The 26,650-nt window shown below is 36.6% G+C and overlaps 1 long non-coding RNA gene across 4 annotated transcripts in view; it reads right to left on the bottom strand.

The window, feature by feature from the left end:
- LOC146400119 (uncharacterized) overlaps nucleotides 1-26,650 on the bottom strand; it is a 359,144-nt gene that overhangs the window by 142,856 nt on the left and 189,638 nt on the right. For 2 of the 4 annotated variants that reach the window (XR_014816252.1, XR_014816253.1), the window contains exon 3: nucleotides 24,512-24,583. This is a non-coding gene — a long non-coding RNA (uncharacterized LOC146400119). Of the gene's footprint in view, nucleotides 1-17,385; nucleotides 17,448-21,052; nucleotides 21,188-24,511; nucleotides 24,584-26,650 lie in introns of those variants that run through there. The other 2 variants (XR_014816255.1, XR_014816254.1) reach the window with 2 other exon arrangements.

Below are 26,650 nucleotides of genomic sequence, written 5' to 3'. Positions count from 1 at the left end.
ATCAAGGAAATTAAAGAGACTTCAAAGAAATGGAAAGATATTCCATGCACCTACATTGGAAGAAACAACATTGTTAAAGTGGCCATACCACCCAAAGCAATCTACAAATTCAAGGCAATCCCTGTCAAATTACCCATGACATTTTTCACAGAACTAGAACAAACAATCCGAAAACATATATGGAAGCACAAAAGACCCAGAATTGCCAAAGTAATCCGGAGGAACAAAAACCAAGGAGGAGGCATCACTCTCCCAGACTTCAGGCAATATTGCAAAGCCATAGTCATGAAGACAGTGTGGTACTGGTACCAAAACAGACAGAAAGACCAATGGAACAGAATAGAGAACCTAGAAATAAACCCAGACACCTATGGTCAGTTAATCTTTGGCAAAGGAGGCAAGAACATCAAATGGGAAAAAGTCTTTTCAGCAAGTAGTGCTGGGAAAATTGGACAGCTACATGTAAATTAATGAAACTGGAACACACCCGCACACCATGCACAAAAATAAACTCAAAATGGCTGAAAGACTTAAATGTAAGACAAGACACCATCAAAATCCTGGAATATGGCATAGACAGAACATTCTCTGATATAAACCCTACAAATGTTTTCGCAGGTCAGTCTCCCAAAGCAACAGTAATAAAAGCAAAAATAAACCAATGGGACCTAATCAAACTGATGAGATTTTGTACAGCAAAGGATACCATAAAAAACACAAAAAGACAATTTACAGAATGGGAGAAAATAGTTTAAAATGATGCAACTGACAAGGGTTTAATCTTTAGAATATACAAGCAACTTATACAACTCAACAGCAAAAAAGCCAACAATGCAAATGAAAAATGGGCAAAAGACCTGAATAGACATTTCTTCAAAGAAGATATGCAGATTGCCAATAAACACATGAAAAAATACTCAACATCCCTGATTATTAGAGAAATGCAAATCAAAACTACCAGAGGATACCACTTCACACCAGTCAGAATGGCCATCATTAATAAGTCCAAAAATAACAAAGGCTGGAGAGGCTGTGGAGAAAAGGGAACTCTCCTGCACTGTTGGTGGGAATGTAAATTGATACAACAACTATGGAAAACAGTATGGAGGTACCTTAGAAAACTATACATAGTCCTATCATTTGACCCAGCAACCCCACTCTTGGGCGTATATCTGGACGAAACTTTCCTTGAAAAGACACAGGCACCTGCATGTTCATTGTAGCACTGTTCACCATAGCCAAGACATGGAAAAAAAACTAAATGACCATTGACAGATGATTGGATTAAGAAGAAGTGGTATACATACACAATGGAGTACTACTCAGCCATAAAAAAGAACAAAATACTGCCATTTGCAGCAACATGGATGAAAACTAGAGACTCTCATATTGAGTGAAGTAAGTCAGAAAGACAAATACCATATGATATCACTTATATCTAGAATCTAATATATAGCACAAATGAACCTTTCCACAGAAAAGAAATCATGGACATGGAGAACAGACTTTTGTTTGCCAAGGGTGAGGGTGAGGGAGTGGGATGGGTTGGGAATTTGGGATTAATATATACAAACTATTGCCTTAGGAATGGATAAACAATGAGATCCTGATGTATATATAGCACTGGGAAATATATCTAGACATTTATGATGGAGCATGACAATGTGAGAAAAAAGAATGTATACTTGTACATGTGACTGGGTCACCTTGCTATATAGTAGAAAATTGACAGAGCACTGTAACCCAGCTATAATGGAAAAAATAAAAATCATTATTAAAAAAATAAAGTAAATAAACCAAAAAATAGTCAATTTATTGTTCCAATGACTAAGCCAAAGAACAGAGTGCATTTAATCTTTTTCTATATTCTATTGAGTTTACCATGTTGCCTAACTCTCAAAAAGAGAACTAAAAAGTAAAACTGGAGATGTATGTTAAAGTTTGATTTTTTTTCTGAATTAACAAATGAGACTGATTGAGGTGAGACTGTGAAGTGAGACAGATCCCTAATGAGACTAAGAAATTACTCATTACCTCATAATCATAATCTCTCAATATATGTCATTTTTTGGCTTGCATGTGGTCCTTCTGTTGAATTAACTTTAGATTGTAATTTACCATGCACTGTCATTTAAATATGAGAAGATATTATGTGGAAGTTACTTTGGAAAAGAGATACAAGGTATGAAACATATGCATAAGTAGAAAACACGTTTCATTTTTCTGGGTGGAGATGGTGGAAAGTTGCCCATTATAGAACATGGAAGTGCTTTCTGCTGGAGGGTGGCTTGAGCCCATGCAGTCACAACATAAAATGTAAATCCAAGTACTCAGAACTGCATGCTCAACTTTAGTTCTGTATCTGCCCTCTAAACTGCATTGAATATTGGTGACTCACTGGCAGAACATGATTAAAAAATGTTTTACTCATGGAGGAAGAACGCTGCTCTGGGAAGAGCATAGCTGATGGGGAGAACACTTGCCAATGAGAAAATACCAGATTTTTTTTTTTTTTTATGTTTGGGAATTTTTAGGCAACACAGGAGTGAAAGGAATGTAGATATCAATCTTCATCACAGGAGTGTGATGCTTACTTCAGGCAAGCTAATTTTCCCAAGCAATAGGAGACTTTGCAATGTTTCATTAAGGCTAGGAATGCCGAGATGGGTTTGGATAAGCTTTAAAAAATTCCCAATCTACCTACGAACCGGAAAATAGGACAACTTTCAGTCTGAAGTGTGAGAAACTAAATGCATCATCGCTTCTTTCCCAGATGAACTTGGGGACTTTACTGGAAGTATTCCCTGGGAGTCTCCAGGCCTGGAGGAAATTAATAAGTAAACAGATAAAAGCAATGAGCACTGCTTCTCACCAAGACTGGAGACCTCTCATGTAACCATTTTGAGAAAAAGCTAAGAAATTACCCCAAAGTGAAAGATCAAGGCAAATTCTGTTCATCCAGAGTTCTTCAAGGTGCTGCTCAGGCCAACCCATTCATTTATCTAGTCATCCATTTAGCTTTTTATTTAGTAGTTGCCAGGTATCTCACTGGGGTTCACAGGTCAATAAGACACAGTTCATGTCTTCCAGGACCTAGTATATAATGTAATAACAAGCCACCAGAGAATTATTCAGGTAATTTCTGTGTAACATGTAGCTATTATGATGAACACAGATATGATGGGGTGGGCAACCTCGTCCAGAGTGGGGAGTCAGTATCTTTAAGGAGGTGATATCCATGCTGAGATGTGAAAGGAATAAGAGGTAGGCAAAGGAGAGAGGAGAAGGAAGAAAACTGACAGAAAACAAGGACGTGCTATTCATTCCTGGGTAAAATCTACAACTACTTGACTTACAACTCAGTTCAGGTTGCGGTGGGTTCGGCAGGAACAAGGGGCCTCTCGAGGCTCTAACATCCACTCAGACCCAAAGCAGTGAGGCTAGAAATCTAGAGGGAGGTCAGGGTGATGCAAACATTTTCAAAAATAACCTGAAATAGTTAATTGGTGAAATCTGGAGTCATGGTAAATTCTTCCCTTGAAAAGGGGTAGGTAGGCCAGTACTTAAAAGATGTGTAAAGTTCGGTAGGTAAGAGAATGTAAATAAACATTCCAAGCAGAGCAAATCCACATGTCAAGGTAGAGAGCATGTTGTAGTACGGAGCACAGGGGAACAGCCTGATAAGATGAAGCAAAGAGTTAGGTGGGAAAAGCCTAAGTAATATTTCACAAATCTGGACCTGCCTAGTACATTGGTCTAGATTTGTGAAATTTTGAGTATTTCCCAAAGTAGCAAATCTTTGGTCTATAAAGGTAATTATGAAAAAATAGCTGAAAAGTCATTTGGGACTCAAACTGATCAACAAAGTGGGTGAAGAGTCTAGAAGAGTCTTTTTTAATTCAAAACAAGGTTTATGTTATGAAAAGATAAGATAAACATTCTTTTACTATAAGCTATCTCTGAAGGCTATCCAAAAGAAAAAAACAAAAAACAAACAAACAAAAAAACCTCCTAATTTGCTCTCAAAAATAGTATCTTCTTAAAATAAGCACATGGCCTCCACAGGTGACTTTAAAAAAAAAACAGAATAAAAGAGCACTTCATTAAATGCTTTTTACTTCAGTTGAGCTCTTTTTCTTTTTTACATCTGACTTAGTGATATTTGATTACTTGAGAGTAACTCCTTACAGTAGATTAGATATGAAAGAAGATGAAGATTAAATTGAAAACACATGCTAGTTTTCAGAACTATGAAATGATTAAATCTTTGTAAAGAGTGTAACTGCATCCCTCACCTTCTCCAACTCTCACTCTAAGCAGGGTTCTTACTCTTTCTTAGATTCTCCCTGGGTTTCTTACACCGATTGAGCAGAGGCAATGCTAATTTTGCATCATTAATAGCCACAAAACCTTTCAGGGGAAGTTCCCTCTTGATTTTATACAAGAGCTTTAAGAAACAGCAAACTACAGTGTAGAAGAGAATGAGACATGCCACCTGAGGCTTCCCAGAAGATTTTTACTGCACAGTAAGAGTGGAACTGGGAAAGCTCTTACCAAGTCATCCTGAGCAAGTCATTCTGAGTTTTAATTCAAAATGAACCATTAGCAGGCTCATTAATTGGGGCATGGGTCAAGGTGTAGGAATGAAAAGTCCTAGTTGAGTGCTTTAGGCCCTTTTCCTGGATTTCACAGAATCATGATTTGTTTCATTCTGGGTTTTTTTTATTTGTTCATTTTTTGATTTTGGGCTTTGTTTGTTTTGCTGTTTTGTCTTTTTAAAGCCATACCCTTGGCATATGGAAGTTCCCAGGCTCGGGGTCTAATCAGAGTTGTGATTAGACCACAGCCACAGCAATGCCAGATCCAAGCCACATCTGCGACCTACCCCACAGCTGATGACAACACCAGATCCTTAACCCACTGAGCAAGGCCAGGGATCAAACCCTCATCCTCATGTGTACTAGTCGGGTTTATTTCCACTGGGCCACAAAGGGAATTCCTATTCTGTTTGTTTTAAAAAGGAAACAGTTAGGAAACATTATATCTGATCAACAAAGATTTTACAAGTTAATCTGTTAGAGGCTTAACATGCTTGCTGTCTGTTCTTTAATGTAGATCTGAAACCAATGAATAAGAGTCAAAGAATGGTCATTTTCAATGTAGTACATGGAAAATTGTATGACAATTGCTTGAAAAAGAGATTGTTTACTTCATTAGGTAATGGACTGTCTCCCTCCTTCCCCACAGCACTGCCCCCCTCTCTCCATCACTAGAGACATTTAAGCAGAGCTGGGCTATATAGGCAGACTTCCTAAAATGGCCAGGGTGGGGGTGTTGGTTTAGTACAGATTCTGAAAGCAGAGGAGCACCTTAGCAATACAGACCTACTGAATTAAGATCTAGAGTAGGAGAAGGGAGCCTAAGCAAGCTAGACTTCTCACAAGCTGCCCAAGAGATCTGATGTACAGCTCTCCAGTACCAAAACTAAACTTGTTCTCAACCAGTGGTCTAAACTGGTCAACCATTGGTTTAAAAACGTGTATTTTTCTGGCCACTTGGTGAATTTTTATCATTTCCTACCTCTCCCACAAAAGTTTTCTTCTCCTATGTACTTAGGGCCAATGTTAGAAATTCATTATTTTACCAGCCTGGAGTAAAATTCTGGTTGGGAATTACTGACTTTGATGACATTTGAATCTTCTTCCCTAAGATTTTATGATTTAAGATTATTTTGTTAGCTCTCACACTGAGGTAGGGAAAGAAAAAAAAAAAACCAACAAAAAAAAGACTTGAACTAAATGCAATTGGATTGGCTAGGAAGCAGTTTCCTAACCGGGGCAACACTGGGCTCTGAAATAGACCATGGGTGTCTCTTCCTCAGGGTCTGACAAACAGGATATACCTGGGGAGGGGTTTAGGAAGGCTGCTGTGAATTAGGAGGTTGTCTGAAAACAAACAAACAGACCTGAAAGTTCTTTCAATTCCTGTAATTCTAGTTTTTAACTGGTTAATATTAGAAGAGCAATATTTAGAGTAAAACTTGATTCTCACTTCCTTGACGGAACTACAGAAATAGAAGCTCCCCATGTGGAGGAAAAAATAAAATGGGAAAACAGCCCAATTTGCAGCCCCTGCTTCACCTTTTAATACCCAGTTTTCATTTTGCAGTAATAAACCCACTTTTTTTTTTTTTTTTTTTTTTTTTTTTTTTGTCTTTTTGCTATTTCTTGGGCTGACCCCGCGGCATATGGAGGTTCCCAGGCTAGGGGTCTAATCAGAGCTGTAGCCACCGGCCTACACCAGAGCCACAGCAACGCCAGATCCCAGCCATGTCTGCGACCTACACCCCAGCTCACGGCAACGCCGGATCATTAACCCACTGAGCAAGGGCAGGGACCAAACCCGCAACCTCATGGTTCCTAATCGGATTCGTTAACGACTGCACCACGACGGGAACTCCAAACCCACTTCTTAACATCACTTTGACTGACAACCCAGCATGACATCATGGAAGGCCTTTCCTATGTCACTTTCATAGGGAAGTGGTGGGTAAGTTACTTGCTTAGAAAGCCTTGTTATTTAGTAACGAAATTCCAGTGAGAAAGGAAATTGCTTCTCTAGAGTGGGCAAGTAAGAGCTAAGCTCCACTGTTCAACTAAATTTACCTCCTTCAGCCCAACTCCTTACTAAGCCATTTCCCCCCCCCCCCCCGGCCCCCAGCTTGGTTACCCTTTCTGCTCTTCAGTAGAAAAACTCTCATCTGAAGAGGTATTGGGAGAAAAGTACTCTTTTTTTTTCTGATCTTGCTTGGATATGATAGCATCCAAAAATCCCTAAATAGGCTCTCTCTGTAACTTCTTTTATTTTCAATTATGAATTCCTGACAGAAAATTTAGTAAATTAATTAAGTGTCCAAGGGCTCAAATGATCTCACAAACTAAGTTTTTTGCTTAAATTTCAGTGAACTTAGAATTTTCCAAATAGGCTGTGCGTCAAAGTTAGAACCCTCACATATTGATTTGCATAAAGTCAGCATTGGTTCATAATAGATTCATCGATGAAGTGGAAAAAAAGTCAAAGTAGAATGCTATGTTCTAAAGCTATATCTTTACCTCAGTGAGGAGCCTATAGAAGAAATGCTTTTATGTGAACAGGACAATTTCCACACAAATTGTTCATCAAAATGTCACCTCTGAAAAGTTTTTAGGGCTCCCAGGAAGGAAGAAGCATGAGTAGGTGCTTGTATGAAATTCCTCCTTCCTCTGATGGTTCATAGTATTTCCTTCTCCTTGATAACTCCAACCAAAGATATGGAAATTTATTTCTGTTTCATCTTTAAGCCCTGAGAAATGTCTGTGATAGTAGCAGTATAATTTTAAAGTGAGAAAGACTTTATTTGCTAGAATTATGGCAAGTACTATCCCTCTTGAGAAACTCAGTCTTTTCTAAGGGAGGTGGGAAGTTTTACCTTTCCTGAGACAGGCTTTCCTTTAAGGGGGATTAAGACGCTGCTGGGTCAGACAAGTGGAGAGGAACTGAGTAGAAAATACTACTGCTCTGAAGACACTGTAGGGAAGGGCATTTGGAAGGAAGTACTGATGCCTAATTACCACTATGAGTGAAACTTGTGAGGGAGAAAGACATGACCAAATAATATTTTTGGGAATTTGCTGTATGATTTCCTATATAGAAGCCCTCAGCTACTGCCTTGTAGACCTCAGTAAAGCTCAATGAGACTTTCAAGGTTTTAGAAGCTGGATAATAATTCTTAGTATGTGATCCCTGCAGTGACTTGGTTTAAGGACACAGTCAGCTATTTATTGAATAATCATTCAAGCCAAGTTTATTTTTTGATGTAAGCTCAAGTAGGGTAAACACACATTTCAAACACTTGTATTTAAATGTTGGGTGTTAATTATAGGAGAGGCAAATCTGAGCAAGATATCCTACGGAATTCTTTCTAAATATTTTAAACTGGCAAGCTTATGAAATTGGTCATCTTTTACTGTGACTCATTTTTTATATTATTGATACTTTAAGAATATATGTATATGTACATATACACTCATTTTTTCCTATCATGTATATGTATATATGTACATATACACTTTTCATATTATGTATGTATACGTATATATATACTCATTTTTTCATATTGTTGATACTTTAAGAATATATGTATATATACATATACACTCATTTTTTCATATTATGTATATGTATATATGTACATATACATTTTTCATATTATATATGTTATGTACTATATATATACTCATTTTTTCATATTACTGATACTTTAAGAATATATGTATACATACATACACACATATATATGCATATATACAGAGATGGTTTCTTTTTCCTGACTTAGACAAATGAAGCAAGAAGAGGGAGAGATATTAGACTCTTTAGCCAACACCACTGAGTCAGTTTTTTAAAAACCCAAAATGGAACTTTTGGCAATAACCCATATAATTTACTTTCTGATTATTAAGCCTAAAAAACTAGTGGAAAGAGGACAGAATATTTTAAGCAAACAACAAAAATCCATGAATATAATCCACTGTGTTCATAGACAAAAGAGAAAAATAATTAAACCAACTTCATAGTAATAAAATTGAAGATAAAAATTAATGGATCAGTTCCTTGTGTGAAAATAAAGTTTTATAGCTCAAATCAAGGCCCTCTGTCATGATGAGGTGCTAAAAGTGTTTCCATTGTAATCAGATACTGAATAAAAATAACCGTCATCAATATCATTACTGGAGAAAAAATCTCATGTAATTAGGCAAGAGAAAGAAAAATAAAAATAATAGAAGCGGTAAAATTATAATTTTTGCAAATAAGAGGTAGATATGTATACCTAGAGAACATTACGATTGATTAAAAGCCATTAGAAATTGGCATAGTGACTGGTCAAGTAATTCAAAATAGTAGTTTTTCAATACAAAAATAAATGACAAAATGTAATGAGGAAAAGCTACCACCTGTGATAAAAACAAAAGAGATAAACACCTAGAAACAAACTTAACAAAAAATATGCTGGACCTATCTAAACAAAGCTTTAAATTCTATACAGGAACATATAAGAAGTCTTGAATCAATGGGAAAATAATTGTTTTTTGGATAGGAATATGAAATGTTTAAATAACACCAATTCTAAGTGAAGATAGAAATATAAAGCAACCCCGATAAACATCCCAGGAGAATTATCTTTATCATGATAAACTTATTCTAAATTTTATATTACAATAAATAAACAAAAAAAGCGATCCACAAGAAGGATTCTGATCCACAAAAGTAAAGAGAGATGAAAGTACTACTAGGGATTAAAATAGTCACTGCTATATGTCCAACATACAGATGAATCCTGGTTATACAGTAAGCACGCAATAAATATGCTGGATAAAGTTATAAAAGAATGAATTGAAGCCAAAATGATGAAAACTGTTTATGTTAATAGAGATAAAAAGATTTATGGACCAGAAAAGAGAATCTAGAAATATACCCAAATCCTCATGGGAAATCAGTACAAGATAAAGATGGTACTTGAGTCAGTAGAGAAAGATGGATTATGCAATAAAGATGTTGGGGTAATCATCTAGCCATTTAGAGAAACAAAAAAGTCAAACAAACTCAATTACCACCTCACTCCTTATATCAAAATAAATTTCTTTTGGAGAAGAAAATAAAAAGTTAATTTTATTATAGGGCAGGACTTTCCAAACAAAATCCAATCCAGAAATCAAAAGAAAAAGACTAAAAATTTACATTAAAATTGATTTTAAAAAAAGTTCCACAATACCAAACAAATACACAAACACATCACCATAAACTAAGTAGAGAGATATGATAAACTTGGAAGAGAATTTGGATTTAGATTAATATAAAACAGAAATTAAGGGACAGGGGCAGTTAGCAAAGCAAGAAGAAAAGTGTAGACTAATGCCAAGAAAATCAATAAATGAATTGAGTCCTAGGTATAAGGGCAACAGTGAGGAGAAATAGAGGGTGTGTCACAGGAAACAAAGGGAAAGCATTAGTCATTAGCTCATTTTTGTTTTGGTTGAGAGGCTCAGAATCATACCCACTCTTCCTTAACATATCAATATGGTGAAGCCCAAAGTGGATGAAGTTAACTTGAAGCTGAGAGATACATGCCTACGCAAGAACTGACAAGGTAACGATTTGGATAGAGTCCATACCAAGTATTAAATTATTTTTTAAATAAACAGCAATAGGTGTTGTACTTTGTGAGCATTCTCAGTGGCTGCAGGCTTCTCCAACCATAGCTCAGAGGCTAGACTAATGATAACCTGGGGTAACAGACAGAAGCAGAAAGACTCAGCCCCAACTACCAACCACCCCATTGTGGGCCAAGTGGCTGCCTCTGATTGTTTTCCAAGGCTCGCCCATTGGTCACTGCATAACCCTTTGCACAGATATAAGTGGAATATTTTGGAGTCATTCTACACCACAGGGGGTTCTAGAATAAACACTCTCTTCCATGTTGAATGAGAACTTAGTCACCTAGGAAAACATGAAGAGTGAGGAAAATGTTCTGTCCTTTGCCCCCTCTAAAAGAAGTTTATTTTTTTTTTTCAATTTAAGTGTATGAGTAGAACAAGGATCGAGACTGATGAGAGGGAATCTCCATAGTTCAGGATAGGAGAGGCTTGCATTTGAGATTTTGGCATAAACCATGCAAATTTGCTTGCAGCTCTGGCAAATGCACTGAGTTCTGGGTGTTTTGTCTGAATAATCCTCTAGGCTCTTGGGACAGTGGATATGGTTAGTAATTTCCTAAACTTCAAAGGTCCAGAGGGGTACATGTTCATTTTTATCTCACATTTATACTTTTTTGGAATATGTGGCACTTGGACCTACTTTGCATGAAAAGAATCAAGTCTGGACTCCCGAGTCTTGACCTCTCCAATACTACTAGGTCAAGTTAGAACGAATAAGTTTATTTGTATGAGGTACAACGCCTGGACTGAATGAAGAGTTTTTGCTAATACCCAAAGAGTTTTAAGATTTGCTGCCAGTGAAAAAAAAATTTTTTTTGGCAACACTGTTAATAAAACCTATTGAATTCTCATTCCAATTGAGGTGATAAACCAAGAATAGCAGTGTCCCCTTCTGTGTTTTATATTCCTCACCCCTGTTCAGACACCTCCACCTTTTTGCAGCTTTCTCATTTCCATATCCTATAATCTGGATTTGAGATAAAAGCCCTAGTCCTGTAGCAATCAATTCCCACCAGATGAAAACCACAACAGAAACTCCATAGGAAATTCCTCAAGACCACTGAGCCACAACAGACACATTTTTCTAAGAATCTAAAGGAATATGATTACAACAACCATGAACAACCTCAATGACATAAGATGTTTTGTTAAATCCTATGAGAGCATTTTTATCCTTCAAGCATGAAAGAACAGTTTAAAAATCTGAAAGCTTATGAAGGTTAAGCAATTTACCTAGATTCTTGTCCTTCCATCAAAAGGTATAGCCAGCTTCTTTCAAATTTTTTTCACAGTGGAAGTCAAGGGAGCAAAATTGGAAGCAGGTTCTCAACAAGATTTCAGGCTCACATCTGAGAGCAGGATGTGTGGTAAATACACAAAGGAAGCAAGCGTTTTAAAAGTGATTATAAGGCCTTGCATATAGAAAAGGAAATGACAATTTCTGAATGCTGCTAACAAATAAATGAACCTTGGCCCCAGCAGACAGTCATCCCGAGGCAGAAGATAAAGTCAATATGTGCTCTTTTCCCATAGGTTGGTACTGGTGGTGTGGAAATCTGAGAAGATCAGCAGGGACTTAAGAGCTAAGACAGAAGGAACTCAACACAGAGAGTGGGCATAGTGTTCATGTATCTCATTTGAGCCTTACAGCTATGGGAAGAGACAAACTTTCTCCCCAGAGACTTGAGGATTAAAAAGTATGAAAGAGTTTTGTCGTGGCTCAGCAGTTAACAAACTCAGCTAGCTTCCATGAGGACGCAAGTTGGATCCCTGGCTTTGCTCAGTGGGTTAAGGATCTGGCGTTGCTATGAGCTGTGGTGTAGATCACAAATGCAGCTCAGATCTCATGTGGCTGTGGCGTAGGCTGGCAGATGCAGCTCAGATTCAACCCCTAGCCTGGGAACTTCCATACGCCACGGGTACAGCCCTAAAAAAAAGTATCCAAATATGTATAAAGGATTTTTTTCTGTTACCCCATTATTTAGTTCATGTCAAGGAGATGCCATCCCATAGAATATTCTGATGATCCATTCATGGATGAATTTGCCTTTCTCCATCACTATCTACCTATCTATGCCTCAACTTGTTCTGAAGTTTGTCAAAATCAACTCCTTGTAAAGATGTAAAAACAGTTCTCTACCTAGTTTTATAATCTCCTCTACTTCCAATTTATGTCATAATCAATGTAAATTTAGAAAACATAATGTGATAATAATTAAGATATCTGCAGCAAGATAAATACTATCAAGATTTCAGATTCCTTTGTTTGTATCTGTCCCATCAATTCCCAACACTAGACACCTTTCTGGAAAGTCACAGCCTACCTATATCTCAATATTTGACATTTTCCTACAAGATTCCTCCTAAAGTCTCCATTTTCTAGGATTGGGAACTGTTTTGTATTGCTGCTCAAAGGCTATAATTATGTCTGTGTGGTTTTCTCCTTGATAAATATAAAATTCTAATGGGCTAATTTAATTAATTAAGCACATGCCCATTAATTACTCTTGAATTTCTCAGCCTCTCTTTATCATGACCCAGGCAAATAGCTTTTCCTCAGAGGTCTGACAAATTGCTTGGCAGCTTTGTAGGTATCTAATAAGGTGGACAGAATGAGTCAAGAGTCGCAATTGGGCCATTTAATTGAGTTCATTCTTTTTGATGCTGGGTGTTTTTCTAATTTTTCTTTTTTATTCCACATTTCTCACTTTGGTGGTCACCAGTATCCTCAGCTTATATTTTAAACACTGTGTTGGGATCAGTAATTTTAGGGATAAATAAGTAGACTTGCATTCTTTTGTGAATAGATGGCAGCTGGGTCAAAAATTATAGAATACACAACTGAGCACAGAAATGGTTACCGGCCTTGATAGGAATGAGGCGTCAAGCTGACCTTCTACAGAAGATACTGTTGGCACTCTTTCCAGATTGCCCCCGGTCTTTTTTTAGTGTTTCTATTCAGTCTCATCAGCTTCTGTGAGTTTTTCCTTCTAGTGCCCATATATATGGGGCTTCTCCTCAGATTGTCCTCTAGCTACTAGAGCTGTTTTTCTTGCAAGGGTGTATAGCCAAAGTCCTAGTAAAGTTCCTCCCTTCCCCCCACCATTGTTAGCCAATGACTCTCCAGTGCAGAGCATGAAAGTCTGGTTCTCTTACATAACTCTTAGCCCAGAGTTTTCTTTTGGATCATACCAAAGCCAGTCTCTAGGGAATTTTGCCTGAAATTGTACCCTTGCTTGACCCCATCTCCTCTCTCAGTCCTATTTTCCCCAATCCCTTACTGAGAGCTGAGAAATCTAACCTAAGATAGCTTCTAATATGAGTAGATGATAGCTTCAGAAATGAAGTCAAGTGCAGACAGTCATACAAAAGAGGTCGATGTTAAAAAGGATGTTGAGAATGCCTGAAACTAACACAATATTGCAAATCAACTGTATTCAGTTAAGAAATAAAAGGTATCTAAATTCTTTTAAAAAGGGTGTTAATGGCATCCTCCCCTTTGGAAACCACAAGTTTGTTTGTTCTCTATGTCTGTGAATCTGTGTTTTGTAGATAGGTTCATTTGTGTCATATTTTAGATTCTACATATAAGTGATATCATATGGCATTTGATTTTCTCTTTCTGACTTACCTCACTTAGGATGATAATCTCTAGTTGCATCCCTATACTTGTTCTTATATTTAAGTCACAAATATGCACTGAGTATCTGCAATATATACAAAGTACTCTGCTAGGCTCTTGGAACCATTTGGAATTAGAAAATCAGACAGAAATTTAAATTTTAGAGAGGGAGACATATTAAAACTAATCACATGTATAAAAACAACTGGAAAGTACTACTTGTGGTAAGTGCCCTGAATAATGTTTATAAAGATCTACAAGGGCATATAACAAGAATCCAGATTCAGGCTAGGGGTTATAGGTTGGCATCCCTGATGTAGGAGTATATATGCTCAATCTTTTTTTAGCCCCAACCAGTCATTTTAATGGCAAGTAGGGGAGCAAAACAACAACAAAAAGAACAAAATTTCACATCACATGTTTACAGAGATTTCACAGCCCTAATACCTCATTTATATTAAACTATTTAATGGATTTACTTTCAGAGTATAAGATATGAAATACCATGTATTCCAAGTCTGAAGCACCAAAAAACCCAAAAATTGTAATAAAAGGTTTTCTTGTACAGAACAGGGAAAATGGTGACAAAGAGATTCTATCCTACCTGGTGATTCAAAAATCCTCCCCCTTCTCTGCTTTTCCTGAGATGAAAGGTGACTTTTATACTTTTGAGGAGGTCCAAACACAGGGAAGAAACAAGTCCAGAGGAAGGATTATCTTGGATGCAAACTCTTTTCCTGGGACACTAGATAAGTGTAAGCTGGTACAAGATATATAAGCTGAATCTTAGGTGTCAAAAATTAACTGGGTGATGTAGATGAAAGACAGTTTTCTATAACAAAGGGAGTGCATATGCAGAGGCGATAGAAGAAAAATATCCTCCAACTTGAGAAAGATAACTGGTTTTTACTAAACATTGGGAAAATCACCAAAAAGGATTCAACTTTTGCTGTTTTTTAATAATTTCAAATTCTTTGATTTAAAACATCCCTTAAAAATATATTCAATATTTTATAATAACTATAAGTGGAATATAAACTTTTAAAATTGTAAATCACTATATTGTACTCCTATAACTTACATTACATTGTACATCAACTATACTTCAATTTAAAAAAAATTTTGTTAAGTCCCTAAAATACACAATAATAAATAATCAATTTTTTTTCTTGGGTAATTCAGACATAGGTTTGTACAGTTCATCCATTTAGAAAAATAACCATGAAAACTTCAACTCAAACTATTTTGGCGTATTCAGAAACACTGTGATTAGAGATTCCTTTCAAAGGAGAGAAATTCACCTCACCTTGGTCCACGTTCCTGAGAAAAGTATCTCAGGGGTGCTCTGAAATTGTTTTAGCAATTTTTAGCTCTTAAACCTTAAGAACTCATCGTTCCCATCTTGGTGCAGCAGAAACGAATCCGACTAGGAACCATGAGGTTTTGGGTTCGATCCCTGGCTTTTCTCTGTGGTTTGAGGATCCGGCGTTGCCGTGAGCTGTGGTGTAGTTCACAGATGTGGCTTGGAAATGGCATTGCTGTGGCTCTGGCATAGGCCAGCAAGAGCTCCAATTAGACCCCTAGCCTGGGAACCTCCATATGCCACAGGTGTGGCCCTAGAAAAGACAAAAAGACAAAAAAAATAAATAAAAAATAAAACCTTAAGAACTCAAAGAATGTCACTTTTAGTGTGGGGGCACAGTGAGGATATTAAAAAAGAAAAATCTATTTCCAGTTCATAAAGACTGAATGACACTTCATTTCCTCACTCATCATTTGCTCAACATTTCAGAAAGAAAAGGAATAAATGTGCTTTAAGGTAACACAAAAGATATTTAGTCAACAGTTCATTTAGAAAGACTAAAACTGGAGTGGCATTTAAGAAGAACCAAACCCAGACTAACAGTGCTGAATGAAGATGTTATTGGACTGGGTAAAAACTCCGAAAGGGCGAAAATGGAATTCCCATGGGTTAAAGAGTTACGACTTGACTAATCTGAAAATTAATGGTGACTTTCCCTTCAAATTTTCCTCCATCAAAAGACTCATGTGTTGTGACTAAATTTCTTAATCCCCATTTCAGTTTTAATAAATAAATTTTCCCTAACTGGAGATTAAAGTATTCAAAATTGAAGGATTTGGAAAGGAAAGTAATGATCCTTAAGGGTTCTAATGAAAACCACAAAAGTGAAGTTAAAGCACTTCATACAAGGAAAAAATACATTCATTTAACAATGGTCACAAGAGAACCTTTCTAATCAGAGAGTTATATACTTTGACCTATCATTAACTCTCATTTAGGAATATATGAAGAGAGATCTTCAGAAGTTTAATTACAACTCTTAAAAGATTCACTAAAATAATTCTATCAGCCCATGAGTATATTACCACATTATATTTTCTCTGGCTCAAGCTACTTACTAATGCTAGGATACTGTTGCCAGTGGACCGAAACAGTCACACACACACACCAAGGGGGAACATATGTTTGTACAACATACTGCATTTATATAAGCATAGAGTTTTCAATTATATTATTGCTCCTACAAGCATTTTTGAGCTCAGGTTAACTTTATTTAGATTCTGAGCCAGGGAACTTATGTTAGCTTCGTAATCTCAGACACTGTTAAATGACCCTTAGAAGACTTGAGTATGAAGCATATTTAGACATTTTTGTCTTCTGTGAATCCCATGAAATTGTCTCAAATAATCTAGTCATTTTCTAAAGTGGCTACTACCTCATTTGTAATGAAATGTAAGCCATAAAAAAACCATGAATTCTGCTCCATTACCTAATTTAAAAAAAAAGCATGCTTATACAGTAGAAAAATGACTTGGCATTTGCACTGGCTCAGGCTTCTGAATAATTAGATGAATCATACAAAATATGAAATTATGAAAACATCTTACATACTGGTATTGCCACATTTGGTTTTACAAAAATTCTACAGCTGCTTTATGTATCTTGACACATCTAAAGACAAAACAACTAACATTGTCACTGGAAGACATAAATTATTATCAGTGTTAGTCACTAGATCTTAAAACTGGCTAATGTACATTCTGAAATCCATTTGAATAAGAGAGGTTTACTTAATTATACCACAGGAATAGTATCTTCAAGTCTTTTGTAAGGTCAATGCTGCACCATGTTTTCATTATGACATTTAATTTTAATAGAAAATGAACTAAATGACCTGGTTTTGAGCTCAACATACTGGTAGTAGTTTATAGAATATCCAGAAATTACTTCCTTCCTAAGCTGAAGAATGTCAGATGTATTTTAGCGGAAACATCATTTATCCACGTTATAATCCTATAGGACCAGTTCCAAATGCTTATTAAAATCATCATGAAAATACTTATTTGTACTTAAATCATTTTACATCACATTCATATGCACTGATTTTAGATATACGTACTTCATAATACACGCATGTTAATGAATATAACCAAGTTAACAGTTCCAAGTCTAGATATTAAATCTCATTCAAAATAAAACCTCTCTCATTATGTTTCTTTTTTCCCCCTGACTTTATTATGATCCAAGGTGATTCAATAGTGTAGTATGTTGACTGTAACACAAGAATAGAAAATTAAAAGCAAAAACCACTGATTTTTATTCTGATTCCACAGTTAATGCATGTATTGTTAAGCTTTTTTTTTTTAACATCGGAAGTAAACTTTTAGAAAAATTCAGCACCACAACAACCCTAGTGCTTTTCTTTATCTGTGCAAACCATATGCCAAAGCTAAAAAATTAGAATCACAAGTGTCAACTCTCAATCACTGATGCTAGTAGTAATTAGCACCTACTTAAAATCTCAAGTCCTTTATTACACCATCCTCTCAACAATATGTTTCAATTAGGACTTCAACAAGTAGAAAAATTGACTAAGTTTCATCTTTTCTATCCATTTTACATTTTACTTTCTAAGGTTTATACATATAATGATTTTTATTTTTTTCCAGTATAGCTGGTCTAAAGTTTTTTGATGATTAAGTCTCCAAACAAGGAACAGAAGAACAAAGATTCTAAAGTCTTTGCAACAGTAAAGTTCAAAAGAGCTAGCTCTTGATCATCTAATTTGTGGTGAGCATGGTTCTCTTGCTCCCCCCTCTCCTTTGAAAATGACTGGGAAAATTCTGATGAAAGAGAAGACAGATAAATAGATGAATAGGATCAAAGATGACTTCAGAATTTCACTTACTCATACTAAAGCATTTTTATCTTATACTTACAGACATTAAAGCATCCTTAATGTATCCTCCACTAAAAACATTTCAGAGATATAAAAAAATTCTGAAAGGTAATAATTCCAATAAAAGCAACTGTCATCTGCACATTAGTAACTTATTTATTAGTGGTAGAAAATAACTCCACTCAGTTAAAAATTCCTTCCAGCACATAGCAACTGAATGTTATTTGAGTCAGATTTTAGAAAAGCATGACTCGAGAGTAGGAGTAAGAGAATTCTAGACTGAAGACAGCCAGAACTCATAAAGGCCACCTACAGGCATATAAAAGAGCCAGGGAGGTCTTGATGAGGAGAATCAGAGGGGAAGTAGAGAGACACATCAAATAAAAAGATGCTTTGATGATAAAACTGAGAGGACTTGACCTATTGGTTTAACGGGGTGAAGAAGTAGGAGGAGTTGGGGTGATTCCAAGGGTTTTCAACTCAGATGTTGGAGGAAGTAAGGTGGGATTAGTAATAGGGAAAGAATGTAAGAAAAGAAATAGAACTTTTTAGGTTCGTCAGAATGGTGAGAAGTGGAAGAGTTTAGAAGAAGAGAAGTTCTAAGTTAGATCAGAGGTATATCTGCAGGAGAAAGGCAATGGAAGGAGATTTCTGGGAGGTAGTTAGAGATGTGGATCTGGAGCTCAAGAGAAGTCTAGGGTAAGGGTAAAAGACATGCTTTAGGGCATACATGGGAGAGCTGAGAGAGAATGGTTGGAAATACTCCAAGCAAGGCTGAAGGGCAAGAAGAGAACAGAGTTTGGAATTCTGATAAACAACAATTAAGACGGAAGAGGTCTAATAAAGAACAGACTTGTGGTTGCCAAGGGGGAGGGGAGGGCAAGTAGGGTGTACTGGGAGTTTGGGGTTAGTAGATGCAAATATTACATTTAGAATGGATAATCAATATGGTCCTACTGTATAGCACAGGGAATTCTATCCAGCATCCTGGGATAGACCACGATGCAAAGTAATATTTAAAAAAGAATGTGTGTACATATATGTATGACTGGGTCCCTTTGCTGTATAGCAGAAACTGGCACAATATTGTAAATCAACTATACTTTAATAATTTTTTTTTAAAAAGAAAAAGTTTAATGAGTGAATAAAGAGAGACAGGAAGATAATAAAAGAAAACAGAATCTATCTTGAAGCTAAAGACGAACAGAATTTCAAGAAAGAAGAAGTGGTCAATATTGTTAAATACCATAGCCAGATTCAAAGAATGAAGAAACCATAAAAGCCACTGGATCTGGGAAATAGGATTTTTTCCACTGGTGACCTTTGAGAAGGTCAGATCAGAAGAGGCAGAAGTCAAATTTTAGAGGTAAAATGTATGAAAGGTAAAGAAATACAGGTAAGCAAGTAAGGCTTATTTCAATAAGTTGGGTAGGAAAGAATAAATGGTGGTGAAGGGAAGGAGAAAGTTGGGTGGTGTAAGGTTTTACAGAAATAGGAAATAATAAACATGTCTGTGAGTTGAATATTTGCAACTTTTGCAGAGAGTGAGAAATGGAGATACAAAGAATAAAGCTGATAGAAAAAAATATCTAAGGATGCATGAAGAAATGGGACCAAAAATATAGACAGAAGAATTAACGTAGCAATTCAGAGTAAATATCTTTCTATTCCAATAGGAGGGAAAAGTGGGTGAAGATGTAGGTTTGAATTAAGAACATTTTTACTTCAGAGTGTTTCCTTTCTCAATGAAATAGGAATCTGGGTCATCTATTGAGGCTTTGAGTAGAGTGAAAACTTTGGGGTACCCTCTAGGGGTAACAGAAACAGAAGCTTCCTGGAAAGACTAAAAGAACTGTTTTGCATGGTTAACTGAGATTAGCGATACTGTATGTGTAATGAAATTAAAAAAACTTCTCTCCAGGAGCTTAGATCAGACCTAAACCAGAAAAGGAATAATCAGAACATTGCCATACACCAGATGTTTTTACACAGCAGAATAATGGAGAGATGAGAAAAGTTGTGGGATATGGGGATAGCGTACTTGGAAGTAAAGGAAAGTGGAGGCAGTAAGGGACTTGGGAAAATAACTCCAATAAAATAGATCAAAGGAGCTGGAATTTAAAATTATTTATGTGATAAGGTTTAAGTAGGCATAAGGGAGAGAGACATACATATCCATAGAAGGATAAGAGGCTGTGATCAAAAGAAATTTCAGAGTTCAAGATTTTAAGACTCACACTCTCTTAGGTACTGACCAAGTCCATGGCATACCCACACAAGTAAGTGTGCTGTTGAAGTAGAGAAGAAGGGATAATTGGAGAAGAAAGATCAAGTGACCATGAGTATGTCAGACAAACCATCAGGATAAAGAATAGAGTGAGATGTTGGGAACCATTTATTAGATTCTGTAAGAGTTCTTGGGAGTAACCTTCAGTTGGAAAAATAACAAAGGGGACATTCAGTTGCAAGTCATAATATATTACTTAAAGTACATAGGATATGAAACTGCTGTTGCATGAATCTTATGGGAAAAGAATGGCATATCTTTCAGTGGATAGAAGCTTTTGAATTAAGGGTCTATATAATCAGAAGGAATTTGTGGGTGAGCAAAAAATAAGACACAGCCTCCCAAGCTCAAGAGAAGAGGCAGTGATAGAATCAGTACTTCTTTCTGGGGGGGTTTCAAAGGAAGTAGCATTGCTGATACAAGAGGTGAATAAAGAATCCAGATTTTTAAAAAGTGGAAAAAGAGGAAATTTAAGTGTAGGTGTTACTGAAGAGATAAAAATATAGACTTACTGAGAGCTTGTGCTTGCACACAACACATTAATACAAAAATAGCCCTCTGCATAATTAAGCAGAAGACTAGAAGACACATTGCTTTTTTTTAATCACGATATCTTACAAGTCTAGAGCATTGTAAGTACTCCAAAAGTATTTCATAAATGAATGAATAAATAAAAAATGAAATAACCTACCCTTTGTAAGTGGATAGGATGTTCAGGGTTGCTTGACTACTGCAGCTTGTATTAAGTCAACCTCACCTTCAGGTTCTATTATTCTTGGCTCAGATATTATTCATAAACACCTGAGATTAAAGATGCAGCCTGTGACTATAGGTATAAATAAAACTTATTAGATATAAGGGGCTTGCATGCATGGCTTACACATTTTCTTGACCCAACCACCTATCTTTACAAAAATTGATCAAAGTTTTTTTTTTTCTTTCTTTCTTTCTAAAATTCCGTGCTTTTTAAAAGATACTCTAGAAGAGGCATATTCATTGGAGGTACCTTAGGAGCCATCTTGGAACCATAGTAAGACCAACAAGATGTAATTCCATGTTCCAGGCCCTACTGTCTAGTTTCAACCAAAGCACTGTTGCTTTTATCTATTTTAAATTTGAGATTTCCACATTAAAGTTTACTTTTTCTTTTTTTGAAGTTGGTGTTGTGGAGGAATGCCATTTCTCTGGAAATAACACAGGGCTCTCACCAAGGGTATAGTTTCTGTAAACTCCCCAATTTGGACGGTGGTCTAGGAGTAAAGGTGAAGTTCGAACTGTCCTTACAGAACATCCAGCCCAGATGTAAATCAGATCAACACCTGATTTTGGATCTAAGTAAAGCCAGGTTTCAAATTCACTAGGAACCTGAGAGGGGGTAAACCTCTTGGGAGAATGATGAAACTATCCTAGGCCTGAAACAAAAAAAAATTGTCAAATACAAAGTCTAGCAGATAATAAAAATTAATTGTATACATGGGGAAACAAGGCAACATAGGTGAGAACCAGCAAAAACAACAGATACAGAAATAGATTTATTTAAATGCTATAAAATTGCATTTAAAAGCTATAAAATTGGGTTGTGATGATCCTTGTACAACTATAAATATAATAAAATTTATTGAGTAATAAGAAAAAGAAATAGACCTATAAAGGGTTCTAGATACTATGGTTATTTGACACAAATTTAGAATAAGTCTGCTTATTATTTTCAGGAAGATAATAAAGTCAACAATTTCCACAGAAACAGGGAATTTCATTAAGTAGCAAATTTGAAAAAGCTATTTAATTCTAGAGCACTGATGACAACCAGAAAACTGGACTCCTCTCAAAAGTAAATCTCCTGCATTGTATCAGAGAGTTAACAAGGCAGTAAGGAATTACAGGACTAAGAGGTGCTTATATGGACACTTGATTTATAACAAGTGGGGGAAAATATATTATTTTCAATAAATGGTGTTGGGGCAATTATACAGCTATATGAAAAATGTGAAACTTCATCCCTACTTCACACTATATAAAAAATTAATTCCAAATACATTCATGACCAAGGTAAAGAAAGGATTATCAGAGGTCACTAAAAGCACTAACCATAAGGGAAAATATAGCTAGTAGAAAAAGACAAACATGTAGAGAAAGAAAAATTGAAGACAAACAGAAAAGGAAGGTTGGTGGTCCAAGTTCCTTGAATAGACAGAAATGGAATTCGATGGGGCACTTATAAGAAAAAGCTGACTACACAAAGAGGAGGCAGGGTATCCCTAGAACCCAGGGAAAGGAGGCAAAGATATGCAAATGCAGGTAAGCTTATAGATGCAGTTGCAAGAAAATGAGGAGTTCCTGCCTACAGATTTCTACTTTATTGGCATAGTAGAAGGTGAGAGAGGTAATTTGTTGAGACTGTGGGAGAGTATGTTCAGGTAAGAGGCTTGAGAAAAGTGAATAAGCTCTTTAGGAGTTCCCATCGTGGCGCAGTGGTTAACGAATCCAACTAGGAACCATGAGGTTGCGGGTTTGGTCCCTGCCCTTGCTCAGTGGGTTAAGGATCTGGCGTTGCCATGAGCTGTGGTGTAGGTTGCAGATGCGGCCCAGATCCCGCGTTGCTGTGGCTCTGGCATAGGCCAGTGGCTACAGCTCCGATTGGACCCCTAGCTGGGGAACCTCCATATGCTGTAGGAGCGGCCCAAAGAAATAGCAAAATAGAAAAGTGAATAAGCTCATTAAATAATCACTATTAGAAATGGGAACTACAACTGATGAAATATTTGACTATTTAACAACAATGAGGGACCAGTTAAGGTTGAAGACCATGTTTATAGCATGACACCAATTGAGCTTGGAAGGCTGGGCATAAAAAGAGAGAGAAAAGAGTTGGAGATAGATATATAAATCAATCTATCTATCTATATGTTTTATATATACATATGTTATATAAATTCGAATCTTATCAAGTTGATGCTTTCTTTCTTTATCTATCATCTCTGTTGTCATCTTATCTATCTATAATACTACAGTCCCACTAAGTGTTTACGTATATATAATAGCTGGCCATGATAAAGAATTTTTTTTTTGACTGCACCCACAGCATATGGATTTTCCCAGGCTAGGGATCTAATCGGAGCTGCAGCTACCAGCCTACACCACAGCCACAATTATGCAAGATCCCAGACACATCTGCAACCTACACCACGGCTCATAGCAACACCAGATCCTTAACCCACTGAGTGAGGCCAGGGATCGAACCTGCATCCTCATGGATGCTAGTCAGACTCATTTCCACTGAGCCATGATGGGACCTCCTACAATTCTTTCTCTCTTCAATTCTTTCTACACTTTTATCACCACTGTTGATAAAAACAGAAAAGTACTCAATTTCCAATTACATCCGATTGAATCCTAGGATAAAGAACAATAGTGCTCCTGAGACAATGTGTATCTGAGAAGGTATTAGGGACAATCTGGGTGAAGTAAAAGAGGTTGTGTGTGAACTTTCAGTTATCAGATATTTCTGACCTAAAATTCCACCATTATCAATTCATGCTTTTGGAGTAAGCTCTAATAAGACTTTCTCTAGGTTTCTTTGAAAAGGCAAATACCTACATCACAAAGATAACCCAATAAATTCTTGCCATGTTAGTGTAAATTAATTTAGCAGATCAGTCTCCTACTTGATCCCTACAGAATAGGAAGACCAAGCAAACATGGGAATATCAGAAATGTGGGAGAAGAAATACACCAACTGACACGAAGAATAGAGTACAGAAAGGTGAGATACGACAGCTCTAATGCTGTTGCCTTCTCAGCTAGATTGAAAAGCTTTTCAAGAAAAGGGGCCATGTATTTTTGTAGGCTTGGCCTCTTAATAATAAAGCATATGTTTACACATGCTGAGATAGAAATGTAAGTGATTTTGCAGCATATAAATCCTAAGGTTACACAACATTTGATATATGACTCAGATCATTAAACAAAGACTTCAGAAATCTTTTCTTTATATACTACATTTGTTTCATAATTTGGAGAGACCCTAGGCACAACTGCAGATATAATAAAAACACATGCGGTACTCAGGCAAACCCCAAAAGGCAAGTACTTTCCATTATTTGCTTTTCAAATGTCACATTAGTCATGCTCGCTGACCAAAGGAACTCACCCCTGCCAAGTTCAGATCCAAAGCGTGAAGAAATAGACTCAGCTTCTTGATGGGAGAAGCTACAAAGTCACACTGCAAAAAAAAATACATACTGGGATGAGAAGGTCATGTTAATTTTTACAAACTAGCACATTTTACACACACATAGAAAGGCATGGAGCGATACATAAAAAACTGATAATATTATTCTTTTGAAGGGAGGATGAATGAAGAAGACAATACTTTATACATTTGTATTTCTTGACTACTACACCAAGCATTCATTATTGTCGTAAGTTTTTTAAGTAGAGCATTTAGTAAATATAAAAGCCATGATGATTCATCCCTATCACCAAAAGTTTTTTTTTTACAGAAAACTTAATTCATAAATATTTAAAGAATAAAAAAAAAAACACAGTAAGAAAATACCCAAATGGAACAATCTTGTCAATATCATAGCACTACTGAAGGAGACTAGATTAAGAAATGGCTTTGCCAAATGATCCACAAAATTGTTCGGTAGTTTCACAGCTCACAGACTGATTTTCACTGGATACATCTAGGCTTCTACTGCTAGTTTGATTTTTTTGTTTTTTAGTTTTGTTGTTGTTGTTTTTGTTTTTGTTTTTTTTTCTTTTTAGAGCTGTACCCACCACATATGGAAGTTCCCAGGCTGGGGTTGTTTGAATCTGAACTGTAGCTGCTGGCCTAAGCCACAGCCATAGCAATGCAGGATCCAAGCTGCATCTTCGACCTACACCATAGCTTGGGGCAATGCTGGGTATCCATAAGCCACTGAGGTAGGCCAGGGATCGAACCCGCATCCTCATGGATACTACTCGGATCTGTTTCCACTGTACCACAACGGGAACTCCCCGGACTGCTGGGTTTTACTTTCAAATGTCAAAGGCACCCTTCAGGAAATACACACTGCCTTTGCCTATAAAAATCTACTGCCTTTTCAGTTAGCACTGAGATATGAAAGGACATTCTCTGATCTCTGTGCCAAGAACCAGTCATAAAACCTCCTATAGGCTCTAATTTAGTAATACGAAATGTACAGTACTCGTCACAAGTGTTTTATGACTCAGAATTTGCTAATATCTTGACCAGGTGTCCTTTGCTAGTTTTGGCGTTATCAAGCCTGGGAGAACTAAATATCATAAAGATCTATAAAGATGTCTCGGGTCTCTCTCTCTCTCTCTCTCTCTGCCTCTGCCTCTTATTCTTTTCAAGGCAAGTATCCTTGCACCTCTGTCTCCTCCAAGGGAATTTGGAAGACAAATCATATGATAGTGTCTGACACACTCAGGTCTGTTCTGAGGCTTGTGAGGACCCTCTTTTGTTCACTAAAATGCTTTATTATGATTTATCTTACTACTCTCCTTAAGGGAGAGGCCATAGTATCAAATCTTTTGTACTAAATAATGCATGGGAGTCTCCCTTGCATCATCTGCTCAGGACTGATTCGTCATCTGAAGGAAATCTTGATGGATTGCCTAGCTTAAAGGACCATCTTTCTACCACACTGATGCCTTCTCTGTCCAATAGCCAAGTAATCACATACTATATAATACTGTATATGCTAACCTAAACACAGGGACATCCAAAGGCACAGGACACCATATAAGGGAATCAAGACTTTCATCCACCAATTATCAGTCTCAAGGTCTTTCTTTCTTTTTTTGCTTTTTAGGGCCACACCAGTGCATGGCATATGGAGGTTCCCAGGCTAGGGGTCTAATTGGAGCTACAGCTGCTGGCCTACATCACAGTCATAGCAATGCAGGATCGGAGCTGCATCTGTGACCTACACTACAGCTTAAGGCAAGGTCAGATCGTTAACCCACTGAAGAAGCCAGAGATCGAACCTGCAACCTCATGGTTCCTAGTCGGATTTGTTTCCACTGCACTATGACGAAAACTTCGAAGTCTTTATTTCTAGATGTCACTAACTCATTTTGGAAATTATGCATGTGAAAGTCACTTCATTTTGTATCAACATCTGATAAAATGAGCGACTATTTAGATTTTATGACTTAAATTCCTCTAAGTAATTTGCTCTTAAACAGAATGTTTAAAATCATAAAGTGGCTGAAAACAAAAACCTTCCCAGTCACTACTTTAAAAAAAACATGTAATTTTGGTGTATAATGAGAT

The sequence above is a fragment of the Sus scrofa genome, chromosome 9 (genome assembly GCF_054392235.1).
Source record: "Sus scrofa isolate SSC_HxYL_T2T_F1_AM1 chromosome 9, Sscrofa_HxYL_maternal_Yorkshire_Landrace_v2.0, whole genome shotgun sequence".
Classification (NCBI taxonomy): Eukaryota; Metazoa; Chordata; class Mammalia; order Artiodactyla; family Suidae; genus Sus; species Sus scrofa.
The sequence above is the reverse complement of the archived record's forward strand: the minus strand, read 5'-3'. Positions and strand labels throughout refer to the sequence as shown.